Below are 16,812 nucleotides of genomic sequence, written 5' to 3'. Positions count from 1 at the left end.
TACGTCTCCACAGTGGGTGTCGGTTGTAGGCCTTGGTGCGGCCCAAGTGGCAAACCATTTCTGATCATCTCTTCTCGGCCAAATGGCTCAAGATCAAGCGTAGTGTCTGTTCTTATTAGTTTAATATCTGATACGTCCCCTATTTGGGGACCATATATTAAATGGATTTTTGGAACTGGGAGCTGGAAATGGAGCTTGCTTTGTCACACGGAACCTTCACGGGGATGGAGGGTGTGGTTATGCAGATTCAAAACGCGTTGCGCACAGCTTGAACACATGCACACCGCAGAACTGTCATCGACAGAGCATCCAGAGTTTCTGGAAATGTCTTCCCTGCGGCAATCTTTTGCTACGTCTCCACAGTGGATGTCGGTTGTAGGCCTTGGTGCGGCCCAAGTGGCAAACCATTTCTGATCATTTCTTCTCGGCCAAATGGCTCAAGATCAAGCGTAGTGTCTGTTCTTATTAGTTTAATATCTGATACGTCCCCTATTTGGGGACCATACATTAAATGGATTTTTGGAACAGGGAGCTGGAAATGGAGCTTGCTTTGTCACACGGAACCTTCACGGGGATGAAGGGTGTGGTTATGCAGATTCAAAACGCGTTGCGCACAGCTTGAACACATGCACACCGCAGAACTGTCATCGACAGAGCATCCAGAGTTTCTGGAAATGTCTTCCCTGCGGCAATCTTTTGCTACGTCTCCACAGTGGGTGTCGGTTGTAGGCCTTGGTGCGGCCCAAGTGGCAAACCATTTCTGATCATCTCTTCTTGGCCAAATGGCTCAAGATCAAGTGTAGTGTCTGTTCTTATTAGTTTAATATCTGATACGTCCCCTATTTGGGGACCATATATTAAATGGATTTTTGGAACAGGGAGCTGGAAATGGAGCTTGCTTTGTCGCACGGAACCTTCACGGGGATGGAGGGTGTGGTTATGCAGATTCAAAACGCGTTGCGCACAGCTTGAACACATGCACACCGCAGAACTGTCATCGATAGAGCATCCAGAGTTTCTGGAAATGTCTTCCCTGCGGCAATCTTTTGCTACATCTCACAGTGGATGTCGGTTGTAGGCCTTGGTGCGGCCCAAGTGGCAAACCATTTCTGATCATCTCTTCTCGGCCAAATGGCTCAAGATCAAGCGTAGTGTCTGTTCTTATTAGTTTAATATCTGATACGTCCCCTATTTGGGGACCATATATTAAATGGATTTTTGGAACAGGGAGCTGGAAATGGAGCTTGCTTTATCACACGGAACCTTCACGGGGATGGAGGGTGTGGTTATGCAGATTCAAAACGCGTTGCGCACAGCTTGAACACATGCACACCGCAGAACTGTCATCGACAGAGCATCCAGAGTTTCTGGAAATGTCTTCCCTGCGGCAATCTTTTGCTACGTCTCCACAGTTGGTGTCGGTTGTAGGCCTTGGTGCGGCCCAAGTGGCAAACCATTTCTGATCATCTCTTCTCGGCCAAATGGCTCAAGATCAAGCGTAGTGTCTGTTCTTATTAGTTTAATATCTGATACGTCCCCTATTTGGGGACCATATATTAAATGGATTTTTGGAACAGGGAGCTGGAAATGGAGCTTGCTTTGTCACACGGAACCTTCACGGGGATGGAGGGTGTGGTTATGCAGATTCAAAATGCGTTGCACACAGCTTGAACACATGCACACCGCAGAACTGTCATCGACAGAGCATCCAGAGTTTCTGGAAATGTCTTCCCTGCGGCAATCTTTTGCTACGTCTCCACAGTGGGTGTCGGTTGTAGGCCTTGGTGCGGCCCAAGTGGCAAACCATTTCTGATCATCTCTTCTCGGCCAAATGGCTCAAGATCAAGCGTAGTGTCTGTTCTTATTAGTTTAATATCTGATACGTCCCCTATTTGGGGACCATATATTAAATGGATTTTTGGAACAGGGAGCTGGAAATGGAGCTTGCTTTGTCACACGGAACCTTCACGGGGATGGAGGGTGTGGTTATGCAGATTCAAAACGCGTTGCGCACAGCTTGAACACATGCACACCGCAGAACTGTCGTCGACAGAGCATCCAGAGTTTCTGGAAATGTCTTCCCTGCGGCAATCTTTTGCTACGTCTCCACAGTGGGTGTCGGTTGTAGGCCTTGGTGCGGCCCAAGTGGCAAACCATTTCTGATCATCTCTTCTCGGCCAAATGGCTCAAGATCAAGCGTAGTGTCTGTTCTTATTAGTTTAATATCTGTTACGTCCCCTATTTGGGGACCATATATTAAATGGATTTTTGGAACAGGGAGCTGGAAATGGAGCTTGCTTTGTCACACGGAACCTTCACGGGGATGGAGGGTGTGGTTATGCAGATTCAAAACGCGTTGCGCACAGCTTGAACACATGCACACCGCAGAACTGTCATCGACAGAGCATCCAGAGTTTCTGGAAATGTCTTCCCTGCGGCAATCTTTTGCTACGTCTTAACAGTGGGTGTCGGTTGTAGGCCTTGGTGCGGCCCAAGTGGCAAACCATTTCTGATCATCTCTTCTCGGCCAAATGGATCAAGATCAAGCGTAGTGTCTGTTATTAGTTTAATATCTGATATGTCCCCTATTTGGGGACCATATATTACATGGATTTTTGGAACAGGGAGCTGGAAATGGAGCTTGCTTTGTCACACGGAACCTTCACGGGGATGGAGGGTGTGGTTATGCAGATTCAAAACGCGTTGCGCACAGCTTGAACACATGCACACCGCAGAACTGTCATCGACAGAGCATCCAGAGTTTCTGGAAATGTCTTCCCTGCGGCAATCTTTTGCTACGTCTCCACAGTGGGTGTCGGTTGTAGGCCTTGGTGCGGCCCAAGTGGCAAATCATTTCTGATCATCTCTTCTCGGCCAAATGGCTCAAGATCAAGCGTAGTGTCTGTTCTTATTAGTTTAATATCTGATACGTCCCCTATTTTGGGACCATATATTAAATGGATTTTTGGAACAGGGAGCTGGAAATGGAGCTTGCTTTGTCGCACGGAACCATCACGGGGGTGGAGGGTGTGGTTATGCAGATTCAAAACGCGTTGCGCACAGCTTGAACACATGCACACCGCAGAACTGTCATCGACAGATCATCCAGAGTTTCTGGAAATGTCTTCCCTGCGGCAATCTTTTGCTACGTCTCCACAGTGGGTGTCGGTTGTAGGCCTTGGTGCGGCCCAAGTGGCAAACCATTTCTGATCATCTCTTCTCGGCCAAATGGCTCAAGATCAAGTGTAGTGTCTGTTCTTATTAGTTTAATATCTGATACGTCCCCTATTTGGGGACCATATATTAAATGGATTTTTGGAACAGGCAGCTGGAAATGGAGCTTGCTTTGTCGCACGGAACCTTCACGGGGATGGAGGGTGTGGTTATGCAGATTCAAAACGCGTTGCGCACAGCTTGAACACATGCACACCGCAGAACTGTCATCGATAGAGCATCCAGAGTTTCTGGAAATGTCTTCCCTGCGGCAATCTTTTGCTACGTCTCACAGTGGATGTCGGTTGTAGGCCTTGGTGCGGCCCAAGTGGCAAACCATTTCTGATCATCTCTTCTCGGCCAAATGGCTCAAGATCAAGCGTAGTGTCTGTTCTTATTAGTTTAATATCTGATACGTCCCCTATTTGGGGACCATATATTAAATGGATTTTTGGAACAGGGAGCTGGAAATGGAGCTTGCTTTGTCGCACGGAACCATCACGGGGGTGGAGGGTGTGGTTATGCAGATTCAAAACGCGTTTCACACAGCTTGAACACATGCACACCGCAGAACTGTCATCGACAGATCATCCAGAGTTTCTGGAAATGTCTTCCCTGCGGCAATCTTTTGCTATGTCTCCATAGTGGGTGTCGGTTGTAGGCCTTGGTGCGGCCCAAGTGGCAAACCATTTCTGATCATCTCTTCTTGGCCAAATGGCTCAAGATCAAGCGTAGTGTCTGTTCTTATTAGTTTAATATCTGATACGTCCCCTATTTGGGGACCATATATTAAATGGATTTTTGGAACAGGGAGCTGGAAATGGAGCTTGCTTTGTCACACGGAACCTTCACGGGGATGGAGGGTGTGGTTATGCAGATTCAAAACGCATTGCGCACAGCTTGAACACATGCACACCGCAGAACTGTCATCGACAGAGCATCCAGAGTTTCTGGAAATGTCTTCCCTGCGGCAATCTTTTGCTACGTCTCCACAGTGGGTGTCGGTTGTAGGCCTTGGTGCGGCCCAAGTGGCAAACCATTTTTGATCATCTCTTCTCGGCCAAATGGCTCAAGATGAAGCGTAGTGTCTGTTCTTATTAGTTTAATATCTGATACGTCCCTTATTTGGGGACCATATATTAAATGGATTTTTGGAACAGGGAGCTGGAAATGGAGCTTGCTTTGTCACACGGAACCTTCACGGGGATGGAGGGTGTGGTTATGCAGATTCAAAACGCATTGTGCACAGCTTGAACACATGCACACCGCAGAACTGTCATCGATAGAGCATCCAGAGTTTCTGGAAATGTCTTTCCTGCGGCAATCTTTTTCTACGTCTCCACAGTGGGTGTCGGTTGTAGGCCTTGGTGCGGCCCAAGTGGCAAACCATTTCTGATCATCTCTTCTCGGCCAAATGGCTCAAGATCAAGCGTAGTGTCTGTTCTTATTAGTTTAATATCTGATACGTCCCCTATTTGGGGACCATATATTAAATGGATTTTTGGAACTGGGAGCTGGAAATGGAGCTTGCTTTGTCACACGGAACCTTCACGGGGATGGAGGGTGTGGTTATGCAGATTCAAAACGCGTTGCGCACAGCTTGAACACATGCACACCGCAGAACTGTCATCGACAGAGCATCCAGAGTTTCTGGAAATGTCTTCCCTGCGGCAATCTTTTGCTACGTCTCCACAGTGGATGTCGGTTGTAGGCCTTGGTGCGGCCCAAGTGGCAAACCATTTCTGATCATTTCTTCTCGGCCAAATGGCTCAAGATCAAGCGTAGTGTCTGTTCTTATTAGTTTAATATCTGATACGTCCCCTATTTGGGGACCATATATTAAATGGATTTTTGGAACAGGGAGCTGGAAATGGAGCTTGCTTTATCACACGGAACCTTCACGGGGATGGAGGGTGTGGTTATGCAGATTCAAAACGCGTTGCGCACAGCTTGAACACATGCACACCGCAGAACTGTCATCGACAGAGCATCCAGAGTTTCTGGAAATGTCTTCCCTGCGGCAATCTTTTGCTACGTCTTAACAGTGGGTGTCGGTTGTAGGCCTTGGTGCGGCCCAAGTGGCAAACCATTTCTGATCATCTCTTCTCGGCCAAATGGATCAAGATCAAGCGTAGTGTCTGTTATTAGTTTAATATCTGATATGTCCCCTATTTGGGGACCATATATTACATGGATTTTTGGAACAGGGAGCTGGAAATGGAGCTTGCTTTGTCACACGGAACCTTCACGGGGATGGAGGGTGTGGTTATGCAGATTCAAAACGCGTTGCGCACAGCTTGAACACATGCACACCGCAGAACTGTCATCGACAGAGCATCCAGAGTTTCTGGAAATGTCTTCCCTGCGGCAATCTTTTGCTACGTCTCCACAGTGGGTGTCGGTTGTAGGCCTTGGTGCGGCCCAAGTGGCAAATCATTTCTGATCATCTCTTCTCGGCCAAATGGCTCAAGATCAAGCGTAGTGTCTGTTCTTATTAGTTTAATATCTGATACGTCCCCTATTTTGGGACCATATATTAAATGGATTTTTGGAACAGGGAGCTGGAAATGGAGCTTGCTTTGTCGCACGGAACCATCACGGGGGTGGAGGGTGTGGTTATGCAGATTCAAAACGCGTTGCGCACAGCTTGAACACATGCACACCGCAGAACTGTCATCGACAGATCATCCAGAGTTTCTGGAAATGTCTTCCCTGCGGCAATCTTTTGCTACGTCTCCACAGTGGGTGTCGGTTGTAGGCCTTGGTGCGGCCCAAGTGGCAAACCATTTCTGATCATCTCTTCTCGGCCAAATGGCTCAAGATCAAGTGTAGTGTCTGTTCTTATTAGTTTAATATCTGATACGTCCCCTATTTGGGGACCATATATTAAATGGATTTTTGGAACAGGCAGCTGGAAATGGAGCTTGCTTTGTCGCACGGAACCTTCACGGGGATGGAGGGTGTGGTTATGCAGATTCAAAACGCGTTGCGCACAGCTTGAACACATGCACACCGCAGAACTGTCATCGATAGAGCATCCAGAGTTTCTGGAAATGTCTTCCCTGCGGCAATCTTTTGCTACGTCTCACAGTGGATGTCGGTTGTAGGCCTTGGTGCGGCCCAAGTGGCAAACCATTTCTGATCATCTCTTCTCGGCCAAATGGCTCAAGATCAAGCGTAGTGTCTGTTCTTATTAGTTTAATATCTGATACGTCCCCTATTTGGGGACCATATATTAAATGGATTTTTGGAACAGGGAGCTGGAAATGGAGCTTGCTTTGTCGCACGGAACCATCACGGGGGTGGAGGGTGTGGTTATGCAGATTCAAAACGCGTTTCACACAGCTTGAACACATGCACACCGCAGAACTGTCATCGACAGATCATCCAGAGTTTCTGGAAATGTCTTCCCTGCGGCAATCTTTTGCTATGTCTCCATAGTGGGTGTCGGTTGTAGGCCTTGGTGCGGCCCAATTGGCAAACCATTTCTGATCATCTCTTCTTGGCCAAATGGCTCAAGATCAAGCGTAGTGTCTGTTATTAGTTTAATATCTGATATGTCCCCTATTTGGGGACCATATATTACATGGATTTTTGGAACAGGGAGCTGGAAATGGAGCTTGCTTTGTCACACGGAACCTTCACGGGGATGGAGGGTGTGGTTATGCAGATTCAAAACGCGTTGCGCACAGCTTGAACACATGCACACCGCAGAACTGTCATCGACAGAGCATCCAGAGTTTCTGGAAATGTCTTCCCTGCGGCAATCTTTTGCTACGTCTCCACAGTGGGTGTCGGTTGTAGGCCTTGGTGCGGCCCAAGTGGCAAATCATTTCTGATCATCTCTTCTCGGCCAAATGGCTCAAGATCAAGCGTAGTGTCTGTTCTTATTAGTTTAATATCTGATACGTCCCCTATTTTGGGACCATATATTAAATGGATTTTTGGAACAGGGAGCTGGAAATGGAGCTTGCTTTGTCGCACGGAACCATCACGGGGGTGGAGGGTGTGGTTATGCAGATTCAAAACGCGTTGCGCACAGCTTGAACACATGCACACCGCAGAACTGTCATCGACAGATCATCCAGAGTTTCTGGAAATGTCTTCCCTGCGGCAATCTTTTGCTACGTCTCCACAGTGGGTGTCGGTTGTAGGCCTTGGTGCGGCCCAAGTGGCAAACCATTTCTGATCATCTCTTCTCGGCCAAATGGCTCAAGATCAAGTGTAGTGTCTGTTCTTATTAGTTTAATATCTGATACGTCCCCTATTTGGGGACCATATATTAAATGGATTTTTGGAACAGGCAGCTGGAAATGGAGCTTGCTTTGTCGCACGGAACCTTCACGGGGATGGAGGGTGTGGTTATGCAGATTCAAAACGCGTTGCGCACAGCTTGAACACATGCACACCGCAGAACTGTCATCGATAGAGCATCCAGAGTTTCTGGAAATGTCTTCCCTGCGGCAATCTTTTGCTACGTCTCACAGTGGATGTCGGTTGTAGGCCTTGGTGCGGCCCAAGTGGCAAACCATTTCTGATCATCTCTTCTCGGCCAAATGGCTCAAGATCAAGCGTAGTGTCTGTTCTTATTAGTTTAATATCTGATACGTCCCCTATTTGGGGACCATATATTAAATGGATTTTTGGAACAGGGAGCTGGAAATGGAGCTTGCTTTGTCGCACGGAACCATCACGGGGGTGGAGGGTGTGGTTATGCAGATTCAAAACGCGTTTCACACAGCTTGAACACATGCACACCGCAGAACTGTCATCGACAGATCATCCAGAGTTTCTGGAAATGTCTTCCCTGCGGCAATCTTTTGCTATGTCTCCATAGTGGGTGTCGGTTGTAGGCCTTGGTGCGGCCCAAGTGGCAAACCATTTCTGATCATCTCTTCTTGGCCAAATGGCTCAAGATCAAGCGTAGTGTCTGTTCTTATTAGTTTAATATCTGATACGTCCCCTATTTGGGGACCATATATTAAATGGATTTTTGGAACAGGGAGCTGGAAATGGAGCTTGCTTTGTCACACGGAACCTTCACGGGGATGGAGGGTGTGGTTATGCAGATTCAAAACGCATTGCGCACAGCTTGAACACATGCACACCGCAGAACTGTCATCGACAGAGCATCCAGAGTTTCTGGAAATGTCTTCCCTGCGGCAATCTTTTGCTACGTCTCCACAGTGGGTGTCGGTTGTAGGCCTTGGTGCGGCCCAAGTGGCAAACCATTTTTGATCATCTCTTCTCGGCCAAATGGCTCAAGATGAAGCGTAGTGTCTGTTCTTATTAGTTTAATATCTGATACGTCCCTTATTTGGGGACCATATATTAAATGGATTTTTGGAACAGGGAGCTGGAAATGGAGCTTGCTTTGTCACACGGAACCTTCACGGGGATGGAGGGTGTGGTTATGCAGATTCAAAACGCATTGTGCACAGCTTGAACACATGCACACCGCAGAACTGTCATCGATAGAGCATCCAGAGTTTCTGGAAATGTCTTTCCTGCGGCAATCTTTTTCTACGTCTCCACAGTGGGTGTCGGTTGTAGGCCTTGGTGCGGCCCAAGTGGCAAACCATTTCTGATCATCTCTTCTCGGCCAAATGGCTCAAGATCAAGCGTAGTGTCTGTTCTTATTAGTTTAATATCTGATACGTCCCCTATTTGGGGACCATATATTAAATGGATTTTTGGAACTGGGAGCTGGAAATGGAGCTTGCTTTGTCACACGGAACCTTCACGGGGATGGAGGGTGTGGTTATGCAGATTCAAAACGCGTTGCGCACAGCTTGAACACATGCACACCGCAGAACTGTCATCGACAGAGCATCCAGAGTTTCTGGAAATGTCTTCCCTGCGGCAATCTTTTGCTACGTCTCCACAGTGGATGTCGGTTGTAGGCCTTGGTGCGGCCCAAGTGGCAAACCATTTCTGATCATTTCTTCTCGGCCAAATGGCTCAAGATCAAGCGTAGTGTCTGTTCTTATTAGTTTAATATCTGATACGTCCCCTATTTGGGGACCATATATTAAATGGATTTTTGGAACAGGGAGCTGGAAATGGAGCTTGCTTTATCACACGGAACCTTCACGGGGATGGAGGGTGTGGTTATGCAGATTCAAAACGCGTTGCGCACAGCTTGAACACATGCACACCGCAGAACTGTCATCGACAGAGCATCCAGAGTTTCTGGAAATGTCTTCCCTGCGGCAATCTTTTGCTACGTCTTAACAGTGGGTGTCGGTTGTAGGCCTTGGTGCGGCCCAAGTGGCAAACCATTTCTGATCATCTCTTCTCGGCCAAATGGATCAAGATCAAGCGTAGTGTCTGTTATTAGTTTAATATCTGATATGTCCCCTATTTGGGGACCATATATTACATGGATTTTTGGAACAGGGAGCTGGAAATGGAGCTTGCTTTGTCACACGGAACCTTCACGGGGATGGAGGGTGTGGTTATGCAGATTCAAAACGCGTTGCGCACAGCTTGAACACATGCACACCGCAGAACTGTCATCGACAGAGCATCCAGAGTTTCTGGAAATGTCTTCCCTGCGGCAATCTTTTGCTACGTCTCCACAGTGGGTGTCGGTTGTAGGCCTTGGTGCGGCCCAAGTGGCAAATCATTTCTGATCATCTCTTCTCGGCCAAATGGCTCAAGATCAAGCGTAGTGTCTGTTCTTATTAGTTTAATATCTGATACGTCCCCTATTTTGGGACCATATATTAAATGGATTTTTGGAACAGGGAGCTGGAAATGGAGCTTGCTTTGTCGCACGGAACCATCACGGGGGTGGAGGGTGTGGTTATGCAGATTCAAAACGCGTTGCGCACAGCTTGAACACATGCACACCGCAGAACTGTCATCGACAGATCATCCAGAGTTTCTGGAAATGTCTTCCCTGCGGCAATCTTTTGCTACGTCTCCACAGTGGGTGTCGGTTGTAGGCCTTGGTGCGGCCCAAGTGGCAAACCATTTCTGATCATCTCTTCTCGGCCAAATGGCTCAAGATCAAGTGTAGTGTCTGTTCTTATTAGTTTAATATCTGATACGTCCCCTATTTGGGGACCATATATTAAATGGATTTTTGGAACAGGCAGCTGGAAATGGAGCTTGCTTTGTCGCACGGAACCTTCACGGGGATGGAGGGTGTGGTTATGCAGATTCAAAACGCGTTGCGCACAGCTTGAACACATGCACACCGCAGAACTGTCATCGATAGAGCATCCAGAGTTTCTGGAAATGTCTTCCCTGCGGCAATCTTTTGCTACGTCTCACAGTGGATGTCGGTTGTAGGCCTTGGTGCGGCCCAAGTGGCAAACCATTTCTGATCATCTCTTCTCGGCCAAATGGCTCAAGATCAAGCGTAGTGTCTGTTCTTATTAGTTTAATATCTGATACGTCCCCTATTTGGGGACCATATATTAAATGGATTTTTGGAACAGGGAGCTGGAAATGGAGCTTGCTTTGTCGCACGGAACCATCACGGGGGTGGAGGGTGTGGTTATGCAGATTCAAAACGCGTTTCACACAGCTTGAACACATGCACACCGCAGAACTGTCATCGACAGATCATCCAGAGTTTCTGGAAATGTCTTCCCTGCGGCAATCTTTTGCTATGTCTCCATAGTGGGTGTCGGTTGTAGGCCTTGGTGCGGCCCAATTGGCAAACCATTTCTGATCATCTCTTCTTGGCCAAATGGCTCAAGATCAAGCGTAGTGTCTGTTCTTATTAGTTTAATATCTGATACGTCCCCTATTTGGGGACCATATATTAAATGGATTTTTGGAACAGGGAGCTGGAAATGGAGCTTGCTTTGTCACACGGAACCTTCACGGGGATGGAGGGTGTGGTTATGCAGATTCAAAACGCATTGCGCACAGCTTGAACACATGCACACCGCAGAACTGTCATCGACAGAGCATCCAGAGTTTCTGGAAATGTCTTCCCTGCGGCAATCTTTTGCTACGTCTCCACAGTGGGTGTCGGTTGTAGGCCTTGGTGCGGCCCAAGTGGCAAACCATTTTTGATCATCTCTTCTCGGCCAAATGGCTCAAGATGAAGCGTAGTGTCTGTTCTTATTAGTTTAATATCTGATACGTCCCTTATTTGGGGACCATATATTAAATGGATTTTTGGAACAGGGAGCTGGAAATGGAGCTTGCTTTGTCACACGGAACCTTCACGGGGATGGAGGGTGTGGTTATGCAGATTCAAAACGCATTGTGCACAGCTTGAACACATGCACACCGCAGAACTGTCATCGATAGAGCATCCAGAGTTTCTGGAAATGTCTTTCCTGCGGCAATCTTTTTCTACGTCTCCACAGTGGGTGTCGGTTGTAGGCCTTGGTGCGGCCCAAGTGGCAAACCATTTCTGATCATCTCTTCTCGGCCAAATGGCTCAAGATCAAGCGTAGTGTCTGTTCTTATTAGTTTAATATCTGATACGTCCCCTATTTGGGGACCATATATTAAATGGATTTTTGGAACTGGGAGCTGGAAATGGAGCTTGCTTTGTCACACGGAACCTTCACGGGGATGGAGGGTGTGGTTATGCAGATTCAAAACGCGTTGCGCACAGCTTGAACACATGCACACCGCAGAACTGTCATCGACAGAGCATCCAGAGTTTCTGGAAATGTCTTCCCTGCGGCAATCTTTTGCTACGTCTCCACAGTGGATGTCGGTTGTAGGCCTTGGTGCGGCCCAAGTGGCAAACCATTTCTGATCATTTCTTCTCGGCCAAATGGCTCAAGATCAAGCGTAGTGTCTGTTCTTATTAGTTTAATATCTGATACGTCCCCTATTTGGGGACCATATATTAAATGGATTTTTGGAACAGGGAGCTGGAAATGGAGCTTGCTTTATCACACGGAACCTTCACGGGGATGGAGGGTGTGGTTATGCAGATTCAAAACGCGTTGCGCACAGCTTGAACACATGCACACCGCAGAACTGTCATCGACAGAGCATCCAGAGTTTCTGGAAATGTCTTCCCTGCGGCAATCTTTTGCTACGTCTCCACAGTTGGTGTCGGTTGTAGGCCTTGGTGCGGCCCAAGTGGCAAACCATTTCTGATCATCTCTTCTCGGCCAAATGGCTCAAGATCAAGCGTAGTGTCTGTTCTTATTAGTTTAATATCTGATACGTCCCCTATTTGGGGACCATATATTACATGGATTTTTGGAACAGGGAGCTGGAAATGGAGCTTGCTTTGTCACACGGAACCTTCACGGGGATGGAGGGTGTGGTTATGCAGATTCAAAATGCGTTGCGCACAGCTTGAACACATGCACACCGCAGAACTGTCATCGACAGAGCATCCAGAGTTTCTGGAAATGTCTTCCCTGCGGCAATATTTTGCTACGTCTCCACAGTGGGTGTCGGTTGTAGGCCTTGGTGCGGCCCAAGTGGCAAACCATTTCTGATCATCTCTTCTCGGCCAAATGGCTCAAGATCAAGCGTAGTGTCTGTTCTTATTAGTTTAATATCTGATACGTCCCCTATTTGGGGACCATACATTAAATGGATTTTTGGAACAGGGAGCTGGAAATGGAGCTTGCTTTGTCACACGGAACCTTCACGGGGATGAAGGGTGTGGTTATGCAGATTCAAAACGCGTTGCGCACAGCTTGAACACATGCACACCGCAGAACTGTCATCGACAGAGCATCCAGAGTTTCTGGAAATGTCTTCCCTGCGGCAATCTTTTGCTACGTCTCCACAGTGGGTGTCGGTTGTAGGCCTTGGTGCGGCCCAAGTGGCAAACCATTTCTGATCATCTCTTCTCGGCCAAATGGCTCAAGATCAAGTGTAGTGTCTGTTCTTATTAGTTTAATATCTGATACGTCCCCTATTTGGGGACCATATATTAAATGGATTTTTGGAACAGGGAGCTGGAAATGGAGCTTGCTTTGTCGCACGGAACCTTCACAGGGATGGAGGGTGTGGTTATGCAGATTCAAAACGCGTTGCGCACAGCTTGAACACATGCACACCGCAGAACTGTCATCGATAGAGCATCCAGAGTTTCTGGAAATGTCTTCCCTGCGGCAATCTTTTGCTACGTCTCACAGTGGATGTCGGTTGTAGGCCTTGGTGCGGCCCAAGTGGCAAACCATTTCTGATCATCTCTTCTCGGCCAAATGGCTCAAGATCAAGCGTAGTGTCTGTTCTTATTAGTTTAATATCTGATACGTCCCCTATTTGGGGACCATATATTAAATGGATTTTTGGAACAGGGAGCTGGAAATGGAGCTTGCTTTGTCACACGGAACCTTCACGGGGATGGAGGGTGTGGTTATGCAGATTCAAAACGCGTTGCGCACAGCTTGAACACATGCACACCGCAGAACTGTCATCGACAGAGCATCCAGAGTTTCTGGAAATGTCTTCCCTGCGGCAATCTTTTGCTACGTCTCCACAGTTGGTGTCGGTTGTAGGCCTTGGTGCGGCCCAAGTGGCAAACCATTTCTGATCATCTCTTCTTGGCCAAATGGCTCAAGATCAAGCGTAGTGTCTGTTCTTATTAGTTTAATATCTGATACGTCCCCTATTTGGGGACCATATATTAAATGGATTTTTGGAACAGGGAGCTGGAAATGGAGCTTGCTTTGTCACACGGAACCTTCACGGGGATGGAGGGTGTGGTTATGCAGATTCAAAATGCGTTGCACACAGCTTGAACACATGCACACCGCAGAACTGTCATCGACAGAGCATCCAGAGTTTCTGGAAATGTCTTCCCTGCGGCAATCTTTTGCTACGTCTCCACAGTGGGTGTCGGTTGTAGGCCTTGGTGCGGCCCAAGTGGCAAACCATTTCTGATCATCTCTTCTCGGCCAAATGGCTCAAGATCAAGCGTAGTGTCTGTTCTTATTAGTTTAATATCTGATACGTCCCCTATTTGGGGACCATATATTAAATGGATTTTTGGAACAGGGAGCTGGAAATGGAGCTTGCTTTGTCACACGGAACCTTCACGGGGATGGAGGGTGTGGTTATGCAGATTCAAAACGCGTTGCGCACAGCTTGAACACATGCACACCGCAGAACTGTCGTCGACAGAGCATCCAGAGTTTCTGGAAATGTCTTCCCTGCGGCAATCTTTTGCTACGTCTCCACAGTGGGTGTCGGTTGTAGGCCTTGGTGCGGCCCAAGTGGCAAACCATTTCTGATCATCTCTTCTCGGCCAAATGGCTCAAGATCAAGCGTAGTGTCTGTTCTTATTAGTTTAATATCTGTTACGTCCCCTATTTGGGGACCATATATTAAATGGATTTTTGGAACAGGGAGCTGGAAATGGAGCTTGCTTTGTCACACGGAACCTTCACAGGGATGGAGGGTGTGGTTATGCAGATTCAAAACGCGTTGCGCACAGCTTGAACACATGCACACCGCAGAACTGTCATCGACAGAGCATCCAGAGTTTCTGGAAATGTCTTCCCTGCGGCAATCTTTTGCTACGTCTTAACAGTGGGTGTCGGTTGTAGGCCTTGGTGCGGCCCAAGTGGCAAACCATTTCTGATCATCTCTTCTCAGCCAAATGGATCAAGATCAAGCGTAGTGTCTGTTATTAGTTTAATATCTGATACGTCCCCTATTTGGGGACCATATATTACATGGATTTTTGGAACAGGGAGCTGGAAATGGAGCTTGCTTTGTCACACGGAACCTTCACGGGGATGGAGGGTGTGGTTATGCAGATTCAAAACGCGTTGCGCACAGCTTGAACACATGCACACCGCAGAACTGTCATCAACAGAGCATCCAGAGTTTCTGGAAATGTCTTCCCTGCGGCAATCTTTTGCTACGTCTCCACAGTGGGTGTCGGTTGTAGGCCTTGGTGCGGCCCAAGTGGCAAACCATTTCTGATCATCTCTTCTCGGCCAAATGGCTCAAGATCAAGCGTAGTGTCTGTTCTTATTAGTTTAATATCTGATACGTCCCCTATTTGGGGACCATATATTAAATGGATTTTTGGAACAGGGAGCTGGAAATGGAGCTTGCTTTGTCACACGGAACCTTCACGGGGATGGAGGGTGTGGTTATGCAGATTCAAAACGCGTTGCGCACAGCTTGAACACATGCACACCGCAGAACTGTCATCGACAGAGCATCCAGAGTTTCTGGAAATGTCTTCCCTGCGGCAATCTTTTGCTACGTCTCCACAGTGGGTGTCGGTTGTAGGCCTTGGTGCGGCCCAAGTGGCAAATCATTTCTGATCATCTCTTCTCGGCCAAATGGCTCAAGATCAAGCGTAGTGTCTGTTCTTATTAGTTTAATATCTGATACGTCCCCTATTTTGGGACCATATATTAAATGGATTTTTGGAACAGGGAGCTGGAAATGGAGCTTGCTTTGTCGCACGGAACCATCACGGGGGTGGAGGGTGTGGTTATGCAGATTCAAAACGCGTTGCGCACAGCTTGAACACATGCACACCGCAGAACTGTCATCGACAGATCATCCAGAGTTTCTGGAAATGTCTTCCCTGCGGCAATCTTTTGCTACGTCTCCACAGTGGGTGTCGGTTGTAGGCCTTGGTGCGGCCCAAGTGGCAAACCATTTCTGATCATCTCTTCTCGGCCAAATGGCTCAAGATCAAGTGTAGTGTCTGTTCTTATTAGTTTAATATCTGATACGTCCCCTATTTGGGGACCATATATTAAATGGATTTTTGGAACATGCAGCTGGAAATGGAGCTTGCTTTGTCGCACGGAACCTTCACGGGGATGGAGGGTGTGGTTATGCAGATTCAAAACGCGTTGCGCACAGCTTGAACACATGCACACCGCAGAACTGTCATCGATAGAGCATCCAGAGTTTCTGGAAATGTCTTCCCTGCGGCAATCTTTTGCTACGTCTCACAGTGGATGTCGGTTGTAGGCCTTGGTGCGGCCCAAGTGGCAAACCATTTCTGATCATCTCTTCTCGGCCAAATGGCTCAAGATCAAGCGTAGTGTCTGTTCTTATTAGTTTAATATCTGATACGTCCCCTATTTGGGGACCATATATTAAATGGATTTTTGGAACAGGGAGCTGGAAATGGAGCTTGCTTTGTCGCACGGAACCATCACGGGGGTGGAGGGTGTGGTTATGCAGATTCAAAACGCGTTTCACACAGCTTGAACACATGCACACCGCAGAACTGTCATCGACAGATCATCCAGAGTTTCTGGAAATGTCTTCCCTGCGGCAATCTTTTGCTATGTCTCCATAGTGGGTGTCGGTTGTAGGCCTTGGTGCGGCCCAAGTGGCAAACCATTTCTGATCATCTCTTCTTGGCCAAATGGCTCAAGATCAAGCGTAGTGTCTGTTCTTATTAGTTTAATATCTGATACGTCCCCTATTTGGGGACCATATATTAAATGGATTTTTGGAACAGGGAGCTGGAAATGGAGCTTGCTTTGTCACACGGAACCTTCACGGGGATGGAGGGTGTGGTTATGCAGATTCAAAACGCATTGCGCACAGCTTGAACACATGCACACCGCAGAACTGTCATCGACAGAGCATCCAGAGTTTCTGGAAATGTCTTCCCTGCGGCAATCTTTTGCTACGTCTCCACAGTGGGTGTCGGTTGTAGGCCTT

At 47.7% G+C, this 16,812-nt stretch overlaps 48 pseudogenes; all 48 read left to right on the top strand.

The window, feature by feature from the left end:
- Positions 1-66: 66 nt before the first annotated feature.
- Positions 67-240, top strand: LOC143794809 (U2 spliceosomal RNA; annotated as a pseudogene).
- A 176-nt stretch (positions 241-416) lies between these two features.
- On the top strand, positions 417-568 carry LOC143796237 (U2 spliceosomal RNA; annotated as a pseudogene).
- Positions 569-766: 198 nt separating this feature from the next.
- Positions 767-940, top strand: LOC143801597 (U2 spliceosomal RNA; annotated as a pseudogene).
- Positions 941-1,115: 175 nt separating this feature from the next.
- On the top strand, positions 1,116-1,289 carry LOC143794753 (U2 spliceosomal RNA; annotated as a pseudogene).
- Positions 1,290-1,465: 176 nt separating this feature from the next.
- On the top strand, positions 1,466-1,639 carry LOC143795104 (U2 spliceosomal RNA; annotated as a pseudogene).
- A 176-nt stretch (positions 1,640-1,815) lies between these two features.
- Positions 1,816-1,989, top strand: LOC143795103 (U2 spliceosomal RNA; annotated as a pseudogene).
- Positions 1,990-2,165: 176 nt separating this feature from the next.
- On the top strand, positions 2,166-2,339 carry LOC143796714 (U2 spliceosomal RNA; annotated as a pseudogene).
- A 176-nt stretch (positions 2,340-2,515) lies between these two features.
- LOC143797362 (U2 spliceosomal RNA) lies at positions 2,516-2,686 on the top strand (annotated as a pseudogene).
- A 176-nt stretch (positions 2,687-2,862) lies between these two features.
- Positions 2,863-3,037, top strand: LOC143796796 (U2 spliceosomal RNA; annotated as a pseudogene).
- A 175-nt stretch (positions 3,038-3,212) lies between these two features.
- LOC143801631 (U2 spliceosomal RNA) lies at positions 3,213-3,364 on the top strand (annotated as a pseudogene).
- A 197-nt stretch (positions 3,365-3,561) lies between these two features.
- LOC143794652 (U2 spliceosomal RNA) lies at positions 3,562-3,773 on the top strand (annotated as a pseudogene).
- Positions 3,774-3,911: 138 nt separating this feature from the next.
- On the top strand, positions 3,912-4,085 carry LOC143795648 (U2 spliceosomal RNA; annotated as a pseudogene).
- Positions 4,086-4,261: 176 nt separating this feature from the next.
- LOC143797182 (U2 spliceosomal RNA) lies at positions 4,262-4,435 on the top strand (annotated as a pseudogene).
- Positions 4,436-4,611: 176 nt separating this feature from the next.
- LOC143794808 (U2 spliceosomal RNA) lies at positions 4,612-4,785 on the top strand (annotated as a pseudogene).
- A 176-nt stretch (positions 4,786-4,961) lies between these two features.
- LOC143795590 (U2 spliceosomal RNA) lies at positions 4,962-5,135 on the top strand (annotated as a pseudogene).
- Positions 5,136-5,311: 176 nt separating this feature from the next.
- LOC143797360 (U2 spliceosomal RNA) lies at positions 5,312-5,482 on the top strand (annotated as a pseudogene).
- A 176-nt stretch (positions 5,483-5,658) lies between these two features.
- LOC143796795 (U2 spliceosomal RNA) lies at positions 5,659-5,833 on the top strand (annotated as a pseudogene).
- Positions 5,834-6,008: 175 nt separating this feature from the next.
- Positions 6,009-6,160, top strand: LOC143801630 (U2 spliceosomal RNA; annotated as a pseudogene).
- Positions 6,161-6,357: 197 nt separating this feature from the next.
- On the top strand, positions 6,358-6,569 carry LOC143794651 (U2 spliceosomal RNA; annotated as a pseudogene).
- A 138-nt stretch (positions 6,570-6,707) lies between these two features.
- Positions 6,708-6,878, top strand: LOC143797318 (U2 spliceosomal RNA; annotated as a pseudogene).
- Positions 6,879-7,054: 176 nt separating this feature from the next.
- LOC143796793 (U2 spliceosomal RNA) lies at positions 7,055-7,229 on the top strand (annotated as a pseudogene).
- A 175-nt stretch (positions 7,230-7,404) lies between these two features.
- LOC143801629 (U2 spliceosomal RNA) lies at positions 7,405-7,556 on the top strand (annotated as a pseudogene).
- A 197-nt stretch (positions 7,557-7,753) lies between these two features.
- LOC143794650 (U2 spliceosomal RNA) lies at positions 7,754-7,965 on the top strand (annotated as a pseudogene).
- A 138-nt stretch (positions 7,966-8,103) lies between these two features.
- LOC143795647 (U2 spliceosomal RNA) lies at positions 8,104-8,277 on the top strand (annotated as a pseudogene).
- A 176-nt stretch (positions 8,278-8,453) lies between these two features.
- Positions 8,454-8,627, top strand: LOC143797181 (U2 spliceosomal RNA; annotated as a pseudogene).
- A 176-nt stretch (positions 8,628-8,803) lies between these two features.
- On the top strand, positions 8,804-8,977 carry LOC143794807 (U2 spliceosomal RNA; annotated as a pseudogene).
- Positions 8,978-9,153: 176 nt separating this feature from the next.
- Positions 9,154-9,327, top strand: LOC143795589 (U2 spliceosomal RNA; annotated as a pseudogene).
- Positions 9,328-9,503: 176 nt separating this feature from the next.
- LOC143797359 (U2 spliceosomal RNA) lies at positions 9,504-9,674 on the top strand (annotated as a pseudogene).
- A 176-nt stretch (positions 9,675-9,850) lies between these two features.
- On the top strand, positions 9,851-10,025 carry LOC143796792 (U2 spliceosomal RNA; annotated as a pseudogene).
- A 175-nt stretch (positions 10,026-10,200) lies between these two features.
- LOC143801628 (U2 spliceosomal RNA) lies at positions 10,201-10,352 on the top strand (annotated as a pseudogene).
- A 197-nt stretch (positions 10,353-10,549) lies between these two features.
- Positions 10,550-10,761, top strand: LOC143794649 (U2 spliceosomal RNA; annotated as a pseudogene).
- Positions 10,762-10,899: 138 nt separating this feature from the next.
- On the top strand, positions 10,900-11,073 carry LOC143795645 (U2 spliceosomal RNA; annotated as a pseudogene).
- A 176-nt stretch (positions 11,074-11,249) lies between these two features.
- LOC143797180 (U2 spliceosomal RNA) lies at positions 11,250-11,423 on the top strand (annotated as a pseudogene).
- A 176-nt stretch (positions 11,424-11,599) lies between these two features.
- LOC143794806 (U2 spliceosomal RNA) lies at positions 11,600-11,773 on the top strand (annotated as a pseudogene).
- A 176-nt stretch (positions 11,774-11,949) lies between these two features.
- On the top strand, positions 11,950-12,123 carry LOC143795588 (U2 spliceosomal RNA; annotated as a pseudogene).
- Positions 12,124-12,299: 176 nt separating this feature from the next.
- LOC143795775 (U2 spliceosomal RNA) lies at positions 12,300-12,473 on the top strand (annotated as a pseudogene).
- Positions 12,474-12,649: 176 nt separating this feature from the next.
- Positions 12,650-12,801, top strand: LOC143796047 (U2 spliceosomal RNA; annotated as a pseudogene).
- Positions 12,802-12,999: 198 nt separating this feature from the next.
- Positions 13,000-13,173, top strand: LOC143801429 (U2 spliceosomal RNA; annotated as a pseudogene).
- A 175-nt stretch (positions 13,174-13,348) lies between these two features.
- On the top strand, positions 13,349-13,522 carry LOC143795102 (U2 spliceosomal RNA; annotated as a pseudogene).
- A 176-nt stretch (positions 13,523-13,698) lies between these two features.
- Positions 13,699-13,872, top strand: LOC143795644 (U2 spliceosomal RNA; annotated as a pseudogene).
- Positions 13,873-14,048: 176 nt separating this feature from the next.
- LOC143795101 (U2 spliceosomal RNA) lies at positions 14,049-14,222 on the top strand (annotated as a pseudogene).
- A 176-nt stretch (positions 14,223-14,398) lies between these two features.
- LOC143796647 (U2 spliceosomal RNA) lies at positions 14,399-14,572 on the top strand (annotated as a pseudogene).
- A 176-nt stretch (positions 14,573-14,748) lies between these two features.
- LOC143797399 (U2 spliceosomal RNA) lies at positions 14,749-14,919 on the top strand (annotated as a pseudogene).
- Positions 14,920-15,095: 176 nt separating this feature from the next.
- On the top strand, positions 15,096-15,269 carry LOC143795100 (U2 spliceosomal RNA; annotated as a pseudogene).
- Positions 15,270-15,445: 176 nt separating this feature from the next.
- On the top strand, positions 15,446-15,620 carry LOC143796791 (U2 spliceosomal RNA; annotated as a pseudogene).
- Positions 15,621-15,795: 175 nt separating this feature from the next.
- LOC143801581 (U2 spliceosomal RNA) lies at positions 15,796-15,947 on the top strand (annotated as a pseudogene).
- Positions 15,948-16,144: 197 nt separating this feature from the next.
- On the top strand, positions 16,145-16,356 carry LOC143794648 (U2 spliceosomal RNA; annotated as a pseudogene).
- A 138-nt stretch (positions 16,357-16,494) lies between these two features.
- LOC143795643 (U2 spliceosomal RNA) lies at positions 16,495-16,668 on the top strand (annotated as a pseudogene).
- The last annotated feature ends 144 nt before the right edge of the window (positions 16,669-16,812 follow it).

This window comes from Ranitomeya variabilis, chromosome 1 (assembly GCF_051348905.1).
Source record: "Ranitomeya variabilis isolate aRanVar5 chromosome 1, aRanVar5.hap1, whole genome shotgun sequence".
In the NCBI taxonomy this organism is placed as follows: domain Eukaryota; kingdom Metazoa; phylum Chordata; class Amphibia; order Anura; family Dendrobatidae; genus Ranitomeya; species Ranitomeya variabilis.
This window is presented reverse-complemented; position numbering and strand designations above follow the sequence as displayed.